Here is a 14,070-nt window from a genome sequence, read left to right as displayed (position 1 = left end):
ATGAAAAAATGACTACAATGGTAAAAATCGGCAAAGGGTTTCATACGGTAGAATGAAATATTCCTTCCGATGATATCGATGCACCGGTACCGGGGAAGACCCGTAAACAGTTCCAATTATTGATGGCTGTGTAGGTCTTCCTGCGGTGGTTGTGCTGTTTGATTCGGTAGGCTACTGGCCATAGAAGGTATCGTACAGAAAACCAAAAAAAGGCCCTAGAAATGATTGCTCGTATTGATTGGACATCGATCCCGTTTTGACGCTTCGTTGGCTACCGGTACGGTACGGTTTGCATCGCTAGGAGAAGGATTCGTTTATCCTTTTTCCCGTGCTTGCCATATGCTACCGGCGAGCGTGTTGAACCCACTTTCCGTTGCCGTTAGCCTTTTTCTGTTTTCGGGACCCTAATCTCCCCGTGGTCCCTCGTGGTCAGGCGTATCCGTACGGTGGTGGGTTGGCATGGTGGCAATGGGTCGATAAATTGGACTTGGAAAATAAAATATCCATTTCCAGTCGGCCATTTGCAACGTCCGCTGCTCAGTCGTTGTTCATTTCTCAGGAAAACAATTATTATTTATGTGCTCGTGGTGGTGGAGCGATCTAACCACGCGGAGGAAGCAAAAGATCGACCCATAGAAGAGGAGTATGTGTCTGTGTGTGTTTTTTTTTCGTTACGTATTTTACTAACTACGGTTGATTGATTTTTCCACCCAAAGGAAACAGATTGGTTTGTGCGTTTGTGATCTTTTTTTTATATTTGATCTGCTGGTTAGTTGTTCTCGATATTGGAATTCTATTCAATTTCATTTCGAGCTATCATTTTCATTGGTTTATGCTGCTGCTCCTGCCCATATCTTGGTGGTTTCATTGTTGTTCATATTGTTTTCTATTTTACGGTACGCCTATATTTGTGACCGGTGGTAACTACACCCTGTTGCCATTTTGAGGTGGTCGCGTGGTAAGATCAAATGGATTGGTTTGAGGTTTTTGGATGGAACAATCTGTCAGCTTAGTTTGGCGGTCGGATGGTACCACCGAAACACCGAGGGATCCAATTACCAAAACGCGACAGGAGGATTGTGAAGGAACAGTAAATTTCGACCACCATATGCTGCGGGCAATAATAATGGTCTCCGATGCTGTAAAACTAGTATGCAACATGTTTTAGAGCTTATGAACAGTCCAATTTAATGGAACGCAACATAGAAAAAGGAAATGTATTTCAAAAATATTGTTAGTTACCTAAAAAAGCCAATCTGAAGTAAATTAAATAATAGAGTAAAGATCAAAGATGATAATCAACTCATAAAGCAAAGAGTATAAACTGAGCTAGTCACTAGCAACAATTAACACAAATCAAAAAAGAAGTACGGTGACATTGTACATCATTTAAATGGTCAATTCATCTTTTGTAACTTTTTCATTAACATGAGAAATGAAAAAAAGGTTGTATCGGATCGACACTTGATCGAGCTGCTGCAGACGTTCGTTGCAGTCATTCCTGGAACCTGAACCAAAAACCAATACTTTTACTTGTATCTTAAACATTCATTCACCAAAAAGTGCATGGTGAATGTAGCACCATCAAATTGAAGAAAACAAAACCCGACCCATCATTCCTCAAGACAGGGTGCCAAATGCATGCTACCGCATGGTTCAATTCTTCTCCGTTTCTTCCAACTCTTCCTTGTTCCGTGTCGATTCCCCCCTTCAAACAACTGTGATGCGTGCCTCCCATAGTTTGTGCGTTCGTGCTGACTACTGACAGTCGGCGGTCGGTTCGAGATCAGCTACTGTTTGTGGGCAATGTTCCCCAACTCCCATGGCTCTCCTCTATCCACTCACTCGACACTTACAGTGGTCCTTGTTTGCTTCCTGCCGCGATTTTGACAGGCGGCCCAGGACCGGGATAACCGGGATTGGTATACGAGATTGGGAACACAGTCGTGAAAGGGGTCCGATCGGCGCGGGGTTATGAGATGGTTCAGTATCGCGGTAGGCCATGATCCGATCCGAATGCTGAGATGGGGGGAAACGAGGAGAGCGCACGTCATAATTATGAGGCAAACGCTTCGTGTATCTTATTCACGTCTGTCACTTTTGACAGTTGATAATTTTCAAACGAATCATTGCTGCGTTTTGTTTGTTGCTGCCCGGTTCCTAACCCAGCGGCGTTCTTGGGGGATTGTTTAAAGCCGCTGTGCATTTGGACTGCTTGTATGCTATTCACTTGCTGCAGAACATTACGTTTCTTAAGAAGAAATCGTGCCGGGTGCTAGTCTGTTGAATTTAATTTATTTAAGTAAAACTGAAGTTAATTCTCGACAAAAACATTCAAACAAGTATCTTCAATATTGTTTGTTTTTCTACATAAATAAATTGTATCTTTAAATCTCTGTAAAGCTTACAGCAAAGAATCAATCATAGTTATCAAATTGGAGTACCACCATCGTAACCGCAAAATAGAACCAAATCATACGACGAACAGTTGATGACGACGACAAACAGAACTTCTGGTTTTTTGAGTGCCTGATTGTCTATGGGTTTTTTATACTTTTTTTTGTTGCTCCTCAACATTCATGCCATAAGGCAACCCCCCGTTTGATGTGCCGACGTCACGTTCGGGAACACTGTTGAACGTTTACATTCGTCGTTTGTTTCAACCGTTGATGCGTTCAGAACGAAAGAACGAGTTGTTTCGCCAAAAATGCCAAAAGAGAACGGTAACGTTAAGATGGGTTTATTCCTTTGGCTATCCTTTGATTGCGTGCGTCCTTTTTTGCTCCAGCCACTGTTCACGTGTAATGTGCAACATCTTACTTGAGCAAGGTAAATGTTACGAAAAGTGACATACTAACGTCGACCGTCAGTCGATGTTGATTGATATGGTTAAAAAGGATTGAAAAAAAAAATAACAAAATGTGAATAATGTTTTGTAACAGACAGCAGAGTATGTTACTGGTTTTAATGCTACATTAGCAGACCCGTTGCTGGGGGCGAAGATGGTGAAAGCCGGTAATGTGTAAGTTAGCAACTTGATCGATCCGGGTTCAAATCTTGGATGGATCCTTGCTATTCTCGATGCATGCAAGACTTTATTAAGCAACTAGAAGCGATAATTTTCAACTCAACATTATTAGATTATTTATCAACCTAATTGAGGTTTTAAAGCAACAAAGAGTTTAGAACAATTCAAGAAGAGCAAGTGCAATGTTACTACAAGGATTTATGGACAAAGTGTGAACATATACATAATTAATTTGATCGTTCTACACACCAAATACTGCACAACTAAACTGTCAGTATTTCACAAAAAATAATGAAAAAATGAAATATGTTTCGAATATGTTCTATAATTTAGAAAATTTTTAAATATAAACTTTATTTTGTAATGCAGCTTAACACAAGTTACAGTTACAAATAACATGCAGAAATGTCAAACAAAGCGCTTCTGGGAACAGTTTTTTCGCACAGTAGATAGCATAAAGTTCGCTTACAATAACGTTTAATATCTACTTTAGTGTGCTGGAAAATTTAATCATCGCATGTTCGGATGTATGCGTGCGAGATGCGCTTTCATCGCCTATATGCAATGAATAGCAGAGAAATCATCATCCCCTCCCTGCTGGTCTGCCTGGGGGCGCAGAGAGCATAAAATGGGCGTGGTTTGAACCGAGCAGCAATACATAATATACATAACACCACCGTGTGGATGTTGTCAAATGATTTGCGAAAGATTTCAGATGCCGTTTTTTTTTAGCTCCTGGTTCGGATCATTCCGTGGAGTGGAGTTGTTCTTTGCGTCAACCATTTTTACCAACAGCCTAAGAGAGGCACGAGATTGAAGAAGCGCGTTGTCATTCGGCGGCATCTGGCTGTCATCATGCATTCAAAAAGGCTGTTTTGAAACCACTTACAAAAGCTTCCGCATAACATGGGAACAAATTTCCGCCCGGAGAGAACACTCGCCCCGTCATCGTGTGTTAGTAGCCCCGGTGATCAATTTAGCATCACATCGGTTTTGTGTTGTCTGGCGGTAATACATTGTATGGTAGTAGGTGGACGATGAAGGTTGTGAAAAATAGTTCAAACAACAAAGCACGGCAAGCGGCACACGAGGACGTAATCAGAATTCGATGCAGAGAGCAATTAGGTAGGGAAACATGATGCTCCGATTATGGAAATATGCAATCAAGATGATTTTATGTACCACATTCCACTACAAAGCAAACCGATGGGCCGCATGCCCACCTAATGCAGTAGCACGTTGAAGTTCTATCATGTTCCGATCGATTGCTTTGATTTGATTGTGCGTTGTGTTTGGATAAACGCTTTTCCTGGTAGCGCAGTGTTCGTGTTCCGTTGCGATCAACAATGGTCGTCCATAGCAACGGGAACGGGATAATTATCAATGGTTGTTACTGTGTTGTGCTGGACTGCAGTTATGTTTGCATCATCTTAATGCATTGCTTTCCGCGGGTTAAGGGCCCACGTTTGCATTCGTTTGTGTTATGTTGAGCAAAAATGCCGCAAGCATAAACCGTAGCATAGCGCAACCATCCAACAATGACCACAGGAAATGATTTTCTCCATTCATACTGCACTCGGAACACACGGAGCACTTGAATTTGCATGGTAATCGATCGTCGTCGTACGTGATCTGTTGTTATGTTTACGCATAAGCGCATGATCGAGTTAAAAAAAAGTGGGCACCCAACATCACCACTTGCAGAAGAATGGTGACGGAAAGTGCAACAGTTGGGTCATCGAATGACTAAACATTTTTGTCGTCCTCCACTTGCTCGTTCTTTTTACGCCAAATGGACAAGTTGCAACGCGTTCGCAGCGATCAATGCAGTTCAATTAAGTTGTAATCTATCGGGCTGCGCGTCAGAGTCCGAAGTTCATTGACGAACGTTGGACCGCTTGGAGGCGAGTTTAAACCCCGGCAAGGAACGTGATGTGTTTACGTTTTTGCAACCGTGCGAGTAGCAGTTGCATCAGCAGCAGTAGAAGTCCTTTACACAGTTGTGAAGCTGGACGTAGCAAATGCGGAGTAACCGAACGAAACCAAAACAAACCAAATCAACTTGCACTTTAATTGTCAACAGTCGGTGGCAATTTAGCGTTTCGCTGAAGAATTGTTTATACAAGCGCTGTGCCTGCCTTGCGCTGATTGCTCTACTTTCTTTTGATTTTGAGCATTATTTATGATCTGAACGAAGGAAGAAATGTATGAGGGATAAAGAGAGTGGTTGTGAAAATAAGCAAATTCCACAACAATAAAGATGAACTGATGATGTTGTAGAGAACAGCATCTCTCGCTTTTTAAAAGAATGTCAACCACATTTTTGTCTTCGTGAAAGAATCGAGAATTTATTTATACTGTTTGCATCTTGAATGTTAACTATTTGGCCAATTATATGACAATTCTTTGTTATTAAAAAGGTTTTAAAAATGAATTAAAGATAATTTATGCTAAGAGTTCTTAGGATAGGCTTTAGGATAGTGTTCAGAATAGTTGTTTGGTATAGTTTTAGACCATTCTAGTCTTTTTCGACTTAATACATCTCGGGACAGTGTTCAATGTCATACTATATGGCAGCATAAACAAATAAATTTATTATTAAATATTTTCGTTTTAGACAGTATGTAACATTACTATAAGACCACTGTAAAATAATTGGAAAATAAGTTGTCAAGATAGATGAAAATGTAAGAGTAATAATGAAAACAAGGCATTTTGTTTTATTTTTCTTATTTCAATTAATTTTTATTAGATTTGAAACAGGAAAGATTGTTTCTCTTGTACTGTGCTTAAGGGGAACGCTTCTGAACTGTAGTAATTAGATACGCAAATTTCATGAAATGTATGTCATGTAATCTCATGTAAATTTTTCAGTTCTTATAATTATAAACCAATTATTAGTTCTTATAAACAAGTGGCCTTATAATTATGTTCCCGACTGTTTAACAACGTTGTGCAATTTATGCAACTTAGATGTGTATGTATACATATTTTCAATTGAAAACTTTAGAGCGAAATCATTTATGAATGGTTTTATTATTCAGTTTTGCATAATATTTTTTGACATTTTTGATCAACAATCGATTGTTCTGCATCTTTTTCAGCAGAAATTTTTACCCACTGTACCAGCGTTCGTGTATGTTTCCTCACGAAAACTGCAGTATTGAGTGCATTTTTTTTTCAACCAAATGATCGCTAAATGAACGATGTAAAAAGCATGTAAGATGCTTTGCAAAACTTTCTACAAAAGAAAAACAAAACAGCAACGTTGCACAACAATCAGAGAGAAGAAATGCTGCAACTTCCTTCAGTAGCCAACCCATATTGCACGATCCGAAAATTCTGCATGCTTTTTGCGGCAAAGAAAAGCGCAAGCAAAGGAAAGGGAAGCGAAGCCACAGAGCCAAACGGTCTCGCAAACGGACCGGGGGTGCAACATAATAATCCAAGCAGCATAAAGCAAACTGGCAACTGCCGTGCTCTTTCTAGCAATGGAGCATGCGTTCTCGCTCCCGCACCAGACTGCAGTCTTTCTCTCGCTCTCCCGCACTCTCTTTCGCTCGTGCACGTTCTTCTCTCTCGGTTGAGCATGAAACTTCCTATGTTGAGGGAGATCAAAAAATATGTTAAAAATTAGTTTCCATTTAAATCTCCGTCCGAGTGGATCGTGGTCCGTGAGCGTGTCGTTTTACGGGCGCGTGTGTTACGTCGTGTTTCGGTACGGTACGGGGTTGCATTTTCGGATCACGCACGCACGGCAGAAACGCAGATTCGCGTACAAGGGAGTGAATTTGTTCATAAACTGGTTAATCCGTGTGATAAGTGTGTGGAGTTTACTGCAATCTGTTGCAATTAATAAAAGTGTATCAAACAACAGACCACCTCAACCTATAAGAGAAGAAATGTGTGAAGAAATTATGATGATAAAAGCAATTGTCAAATAAACAACCCGTATGTTGTGCAATAACGTAAAGTAGAAAAGCATCAATTGCAGGAAAAGTGAGTTGAATACTTTTTTTGTTGTTGAACAAATCACGTCCTATTTGAAACAGAGTGTTTCGATTAGAAAAAGGTGAATTTTAATGCTATTCCTTTCACAACACTATCCTTACATTTAAATGGACGGTTTTGCTGCCATTCACTGCTTGTACTACGGCACCGTTGGTTACGCTCGTAAGGGATGGCACAATGCGCGAAGGATTAAGGCCTTTCCACGGCGGATGTCAATACGAACAGGCACAAAAGTGTACGATTACGGTCTTAATCTTCGCCTTTTTTTGCAGATGAATGTTTGTTTGTGTATGTTCAGAATTGTGTGCGTGTGTGTTTGTGAGAGATTGTGCGTGTGTCTGATCTGATGGGTTGCACATGAAAACGGACGAATTGTGCGAGTGCGAGGGGTCCTTCTTTTCGGCCGTAAACTGCTAGCGCGCATAATAGTGATGGGCGGGCCTGTGCAGCGTGTGACATACGAAACCTCGGACCTGCAAAGAGGGCATCGCGGGTCTAATAGATCGGGCATGCAAAAGAAACCCACCATCCCCGTCCATGGGTGCCGGGAAGAGGGTCTATTTCGTGGAAGAGAAAAAGATTATCCAAGCGTGAAAGAAAGTTGTACATCGTACGGCATCGAAGCTTCCGAAGGAAATTCGAACCTATCGCAAAGGGCAAGGAAGCAAAGCATTTCACAGCCATTCCTTCCAGAAACACTAGCAGGGCTTTCGCTTAATTCTATATACGTTGCATTTGGCGCTTGATGCAGCAACAAACGCTTTCATCCCTTCAATGCAAACGTTGCCGATTAGTCAAAGGCAAACACATCCATCCTGGTTATCACATCAAAAGGTGTGAATGGACTGCTGTTCGCGAATTATTCCCATAAGCCCCCCCCCCCTCCAGTAAGTGATGGTGGTTTGTACGCGACAAATCGCTTTCCACTTGGCGACGAAGCCCTACTGCGTTAGCCCTTTCACCTGAACCCCGATGCGCCGATACGCTGCAAAGCCGTCACACAAAGGTTTTAGAAGCGTGGCGAGACAATTATTGTCCACCCCGTTCACTTGAACGTGCGCGCAAATCCGACGGCAAACAGCAAACGACAAGTCGGTCCGTGCTGGCCAACCGACAACGCGCGGGTGACAGTAATCCGTGGATAATGTTGTTTTAGTTCAACTGGGCTGGGAACAATTACCGAACCGCCACCACCGTTGGGCACGTTCGCTTCCACCGCAGTGTGATGCATTTTGGACTTTTTGGATGCAGTTTGCAGCAAAGGAAATAAATTAATAGCAGACTGGTACGCACGGAACTGTTTTTTGATAAAAAAAATGTAGTAGAACGTGACAGCTTTATCAACTGCTGCAATAAGTTGCATTATCTCTGGGTAAAAGCGCGCCACCTACACATGTCACGACCGTACCTGAGTTGAGGTTGGCATTTGCCTGTTGCCTGCTTGTTATGTACAACTTTCAGTGTTTGCTAAAAATAAATAATAAATGCGTTCAGTTCATCCCGTTTTGGGCTTTGTGTTTGACACATTATTTTTTATTTATAATCGATATTTCATCGCATAATAGAGTCCAAACTACGATTATCTTTTTATCAAACTCCCGAATGATAAAAGATAATAGCATTGTTTTCAACAACTGATGAAATGTTGTAAAACTTTAATATCAGAATATGTTTTTTTTTTATTTCAACAATATTGTTTATGAGTATGTGGCAAAGTTAGATGAAAATTCTTATTTTGTGTGAAGTTTTGTTCAGAGTTGTCTGTATATTTGAAGTTATCTAAAATGATTATCATTATGTGCCGTTTTATTCTATAATTTATTAGTTGTAAGGTTTGAAAGGTAGCTTCTTATCTGTCGTTATCACACTCTTATAGTCGATCTAATCTTGAAGCCTTTGTGGGTGATCCGGTAGTAAGTTTTGAGACACGTGGAGAATTTAGTCCACGAGTGCTTAGACAACTCTTGCAGTAGTTCGAGCATGATGCTTTCTGCTTGAGAGGTTTTCCCTTCTAGAAGGTGAGTCCGTAAGATGGTTCTCTCCAACAAGGATGCAATAAATCATGTGTTTTTGCATGTAAAATATCGATAAACTAGCCTTGCTATGTTGTAATATTTAATACTATTGGTATGGAATTGGTATGGATTTGATCTACACTTTCTTAGGTCAACCTCCCTTCCGGTTGAATACCATGAAATCTTTAGCATTTCTTTTTTTCTGTAGTCATAACCTATTCCATAAGCTATATCCCAGTTGATAGGATACGGCGAACACAGCTTTCTAAATCGGACAAGCAGATATTAATTGTTTTATTTATTTGTTTATATTTCCATTTTGACGGCTTTCGTCGTATTATCGACACCGTAGTGTTGAGTGGTGTACAATTTTTCAAGGCATTTCCTCCTTGTAATTTGCCTCATCCTAAGCTTATCGGTTATAAATTGTGTTAATTATTAATTTTGTATTTACTTGTAAATTTTAGTAATTTTAATAATAGATAATTGACATGTGGAAGAGACAGGTCGTGTACTACAAGTGTGATAGAAAATCTTCAAATTTCAGTATATGAAGTGACTCCGCTTCATGATTGTGGATACAAATTTCGATATGAAATAGTTCTATTGTACGTTGAATAAGTTACGAAGTTAAGAAAGGGCTATGAAGCCATGAACGGTTGAAACGCCGGACAGAATGTCTCTTATCTTTAACCGCAGATGTATCTGGTGTTTGTAACTGAATACGCCCCTCGGGGTATGAGTAAACTGGCTGTCGTTTGGTCTGTTTTAAATAGTCTCGTAATGCGCTGAAAATATTATTCAGTTCGGAGAAGTATTTGTTAGGTAACTCAATTAAATTTGCTTGATATATTATTATATATTATTATTAAATTTGACCAATATTTCTTAAGATAGAAATGAAATAAATGCCGTCCGAATAAGCGGCGCCTTGCAACCCGTCGGGAAAGTTGATGGGAAGCGGAAAGCCATAGCACTTAGATGGATTTATCTAAAGTACATGCACGAACGCAACCGAACTGATCCTCTTTGCAACTCCAGAAACCGGCTTTACCAGTCCCCATGTTTACCAATATTGTACCGCAAATGCTGCTGTACCGTGCTTAATCTCACTAGAATCTTGAAGAAATCAGCCCATTCCATACATACCCAGGTTGAGGTTGGGGTTGTTCGGCGGAATAATGCCACGGCGGACAGACAAATCAGATTTTATGAATCAATGGCTTCGAAACCTTTCGCACTGAAAAGCAACGGGGCAAAGGGAATTTTAAACGGTAGCTACCTGTCTAATCCTTTCGATCCCGTTGAGCCAACATGCCAGACTCCATGCAAGCCCCGAACGCCCCGAGACAGTTCCGTCAGGATGGCGAACCCCGTGGATGATCCGGTCCGGAAGGTTTGGAATGTGGTGACCGATCGAGATAAAGTCTGATCGACTGAAGTGCCCGACATTCCTGACGTTCCTTACTGTTACCCGCACTGTCTAGCGCAAATCCTTCACTGGCTTGCCCACACACACACACACACACCGGACGGGTGTGTACACCCCCCGACCCGGACCAATCCCTGGGTGAACTTGAGCGCTCGGCTCGCTAGTGAAATTTCACGGTTCACATTTCAAAGCAAAGTTTGCCTGTAATTGGAGTTGCACGCGCGCCCAGTTTCCGCAGCCAAACACACGCCGACGAACCGTGCGATGGGAGGTGCATTTTCGTCACCTCGTCTACGTTGGTGTGCCGCGCTCGGAACGAATTTCCCCATTTGCCACTCTCGTCTGGAGCGCGATGTCGATGGTGGGTAATGATGGATAAGAATGTCAAACATTTTCATTACGGCGCCCTAATTGCCCGATCGCTGAGATGGTAACCAGGTTGCTTTGATGTTGGCGGTGTTGATGCGTTGGCGCTGGAAAATTGAGGCACTGTTTTTACATTATGAAAAAAATTTATAAAATGTTATTTTGAATAGGAACCCTTGCTTATGCATGGATGCATGATTTAAAGCCATTCATTTAATAGAAATGTCAGCGCAATTTGAATTATAGAAGTTATATTAAATTAATGCTGAATGGATAGAAGAGGAGATAGAGTAAATTTTCGGACAATTACAAACCAATTACTTAACAAATGTCACACTTTTCAGTTAAGTTTTAAATATTGACTATTGGTTAAGATTGCGTACTATCTAATTGACCTTTTTAAATGCTTTATGTGAGAGGTTTAATGTAAAATGTTATTTAAACATGCATCAATAAATGGTTCTTCGCATTGGATATTAAACTCTTTGCAAATATTAAAAGCTGGAAATCGAATTTGCTATGAAATGAATCTCCGCGAAGAAGAATTTCGATGCAAGAAAATATCTCGTTAGCTTTTTTATAAACAATAAGCTCGATTCACACGCAAACCAGGAAATGTTTGGAAATCGTTTAAAATATCGTTTACACATGATAGCATCTTCGTTTGTCGTGTGGAAAATGATAAAATGACCATCCTTTCAAACTCTTCTGCACATCTTGCCCACTAGAAATAAATGAACGTTCCTGATCGTTTGCGCAAAAAAGAAGGCACCTCATCATGCACGTCGTCGTCACTCGATCGGCATCGGGCAGGCCTGACAAATTAATGCGAACGTTCGGTACCACACCGATGGTGGGAATCACCCTCAACAATGCAATAATGTTCATAATGTGGCTTGTCGCTTGTGCCAGAAACGAAGACAAATTCGTGAGTCACAGGCCGCTCGCGCAACACTATCGCACCGGAAGGATCTTTTCCGCCGTACACTGCAGCGAGAGAAAGAGTGTCCCTCTTGGTCAGGGAACTGTCAGCGGGTAAATTTATTATTTCAACAACCACCCCCCTCCGGACGGAGTGTCATCCCTCGAATGACGAATGATTCTCACCGACCGCGATCGATCGCGTCTCCATCGCGTTGCGATATCGTTCCGGGGGGAATGTGTAGTGTTGTGTTTTTTTTATGTTGCAAAATTGTTCTTCTCTTGTTTTTTTTTTGCAAGATGCTTATTTTTTTGCTTTCATCTCCTTCAAACATTGTCACACTGATGTATGATGCATATTAATTTGCTCCACACCTTAAAGAATAGGCGATCGCTGGTGGAATGGTTGAGCAGCGTTCGGGGGATAACGGGGATCCCGGGACCAGGCTTCGTGGAATTGGGTCCCATTTTTCATTTGTTTGATTTTCGTCTCGATGTTAATCAACTGGAAATCAATTATTTGATGATAATTTTCATCAACAGGTTTCAATTTGTTCACCAAAAAACCTGGCAGAAGCGGGAAGCGTTGCTGGAATTGCGTGGCAGCCGGTGGAAACGAGACGCAGACCGGTCTTTGCGACGCGATGCGGTCACAGTAAAACCCTTTCCAAGCCGGGAACACGCGTGGCCTTCGCGCGGGGTTCGAAGAAACTGTCACAAACTGCTGTGGTCTGGAATGGGTTGCGAGAGGGCCGAACCGTAGCAACTGTCCCGGTTTTTGATCGAGGATCGGTCGGCGTTTTCGGAGTCGTCGGGTGAAAAGGAGAAACGAAAAATCAAGCACCATCTACCCGGTAGGTACGGTTGTCAAATGTGGCTACGGTACCGGAGCACAACACGTTGACGGGGAGGACTCGAATCGATAAACGTCAGTGACAATGACGACGACAGATTGATTTGAATGTTTCGATGAAGTTTTTTGTTGTGCTGTCTAGCCTTATCGAGATGTGCTTGTATACGCACAGATGTACCGGATTAGAGTGTGTTCGGCATTGGAATTTCGTTGGAACACTTCTGAGCTCAAGTCAGGTTTTTGTACATTGCCACAAGCACGCTTTTGGGGTGTAGTGTTAATAAGTTTAATTTCTTCCCGTTATACTAATGTTGTGAGGCTATCATGATGTGTATGCCAATGAAACGGAGATCATGTTGGGTCTCCGAAATTGATTCGGTAATACAGCACTTGCACTTGTCCCACTGTGTTCCTCAGAGTGACGTCAAAATTGAAACAAATGAAACGATTTCCGATTCCGAGGTCCGGAAGTATGGATGAATGTCGAATGCCGGATCGTCATGATCAGCGACGGGTATCGTACCGCAGATCCGCACATCTAAGATCCGGTGTGGTTGATCGAGGCAGCCACTCGGCAAACGATCGTCTATCGGCAGAAGAATAATTCGAGTGGAGGGGAATTTTTTTCCGTGTTTTGCATTTATCGATTGAGGTAGGCAAATTTCTGATTCTACCGAAAAACGTGAGAACCCTTCGTCGTGATCATAAATTTGGAATGATACATCGTCGGCACCTTACGACACACCACCACCGAGCCCGGGGGGATGTGTGTGGCTGTGTTTGTATGCAGTACAAAATGCTAAACATGCGCCGAAGACACACACCGGGACAGGTGATCCCGATGATGATGCTGGGCAGCAGCAGAAGCAGCAGCAGCAGGCGTAGTCGGTGGACAAAGATCGTCGAAGATCTTTATCTCAAAGAGCCGGGCGAAGAGTGCGGAAGAGTTTGGAAGAGAGCCATAGTGGTCGAGCATAAAACGTAGCCCGGCGGGAGGTCCACTTCACTAGCCAGACACTCGCGTAGTAGTAATAATAATAGCAATAATGTAAAAGCAATAAAATGTCCACCGGGGGACAGGGGACGATCGAGCCGGGGACCGTTTTCAGTCACCTAAAAAACAACAAGCAATACCAAACTCCGAACCACACATTAAAGCTAAAACCCAAACCCACTCGCTTCTTTTCTAGACAAGCGGCGCAGCATCCTTCCATCAGCGGGGGAAAATACGTCAGCGGATCATCATCCACGGGCAATTGACACGCCGAATGGACAAATTTGCATCGTGTACCTCCCGTGTGTGTGTGGCTGCATGCGGGGCAGAGTGTTTGTGTGCAATTGTGTGCCGTTTTGTGTGCATCGTTAACCGTCGGTGAACCTCTTCTACTGCACGTCGTTTGAAGTGTGCGCCAATGAGCCGTGGCATCTAGTGAAGTAGTACTAC

The sequence above is a fragment of the Anopheles moucheti genome, chromosome 3 (assembly GCF_943734755.1).
Source record: "Anopheles moucheti chromosome 3, idAnoMoucSN_F20_07, whole genome shotgun sequence".
In the NCBI taxonomy this organism is placed as follows: Eukaryota; Metazoa; Arthropoda; class Insecta; order Diptera; family Culicidae; genus Anopheles; species Anopheles moucheti.
The sequence above is the reverse complement of the archived record's forward strand: the minus strand, read 5'-3'. Positions refer to the sequence as shown.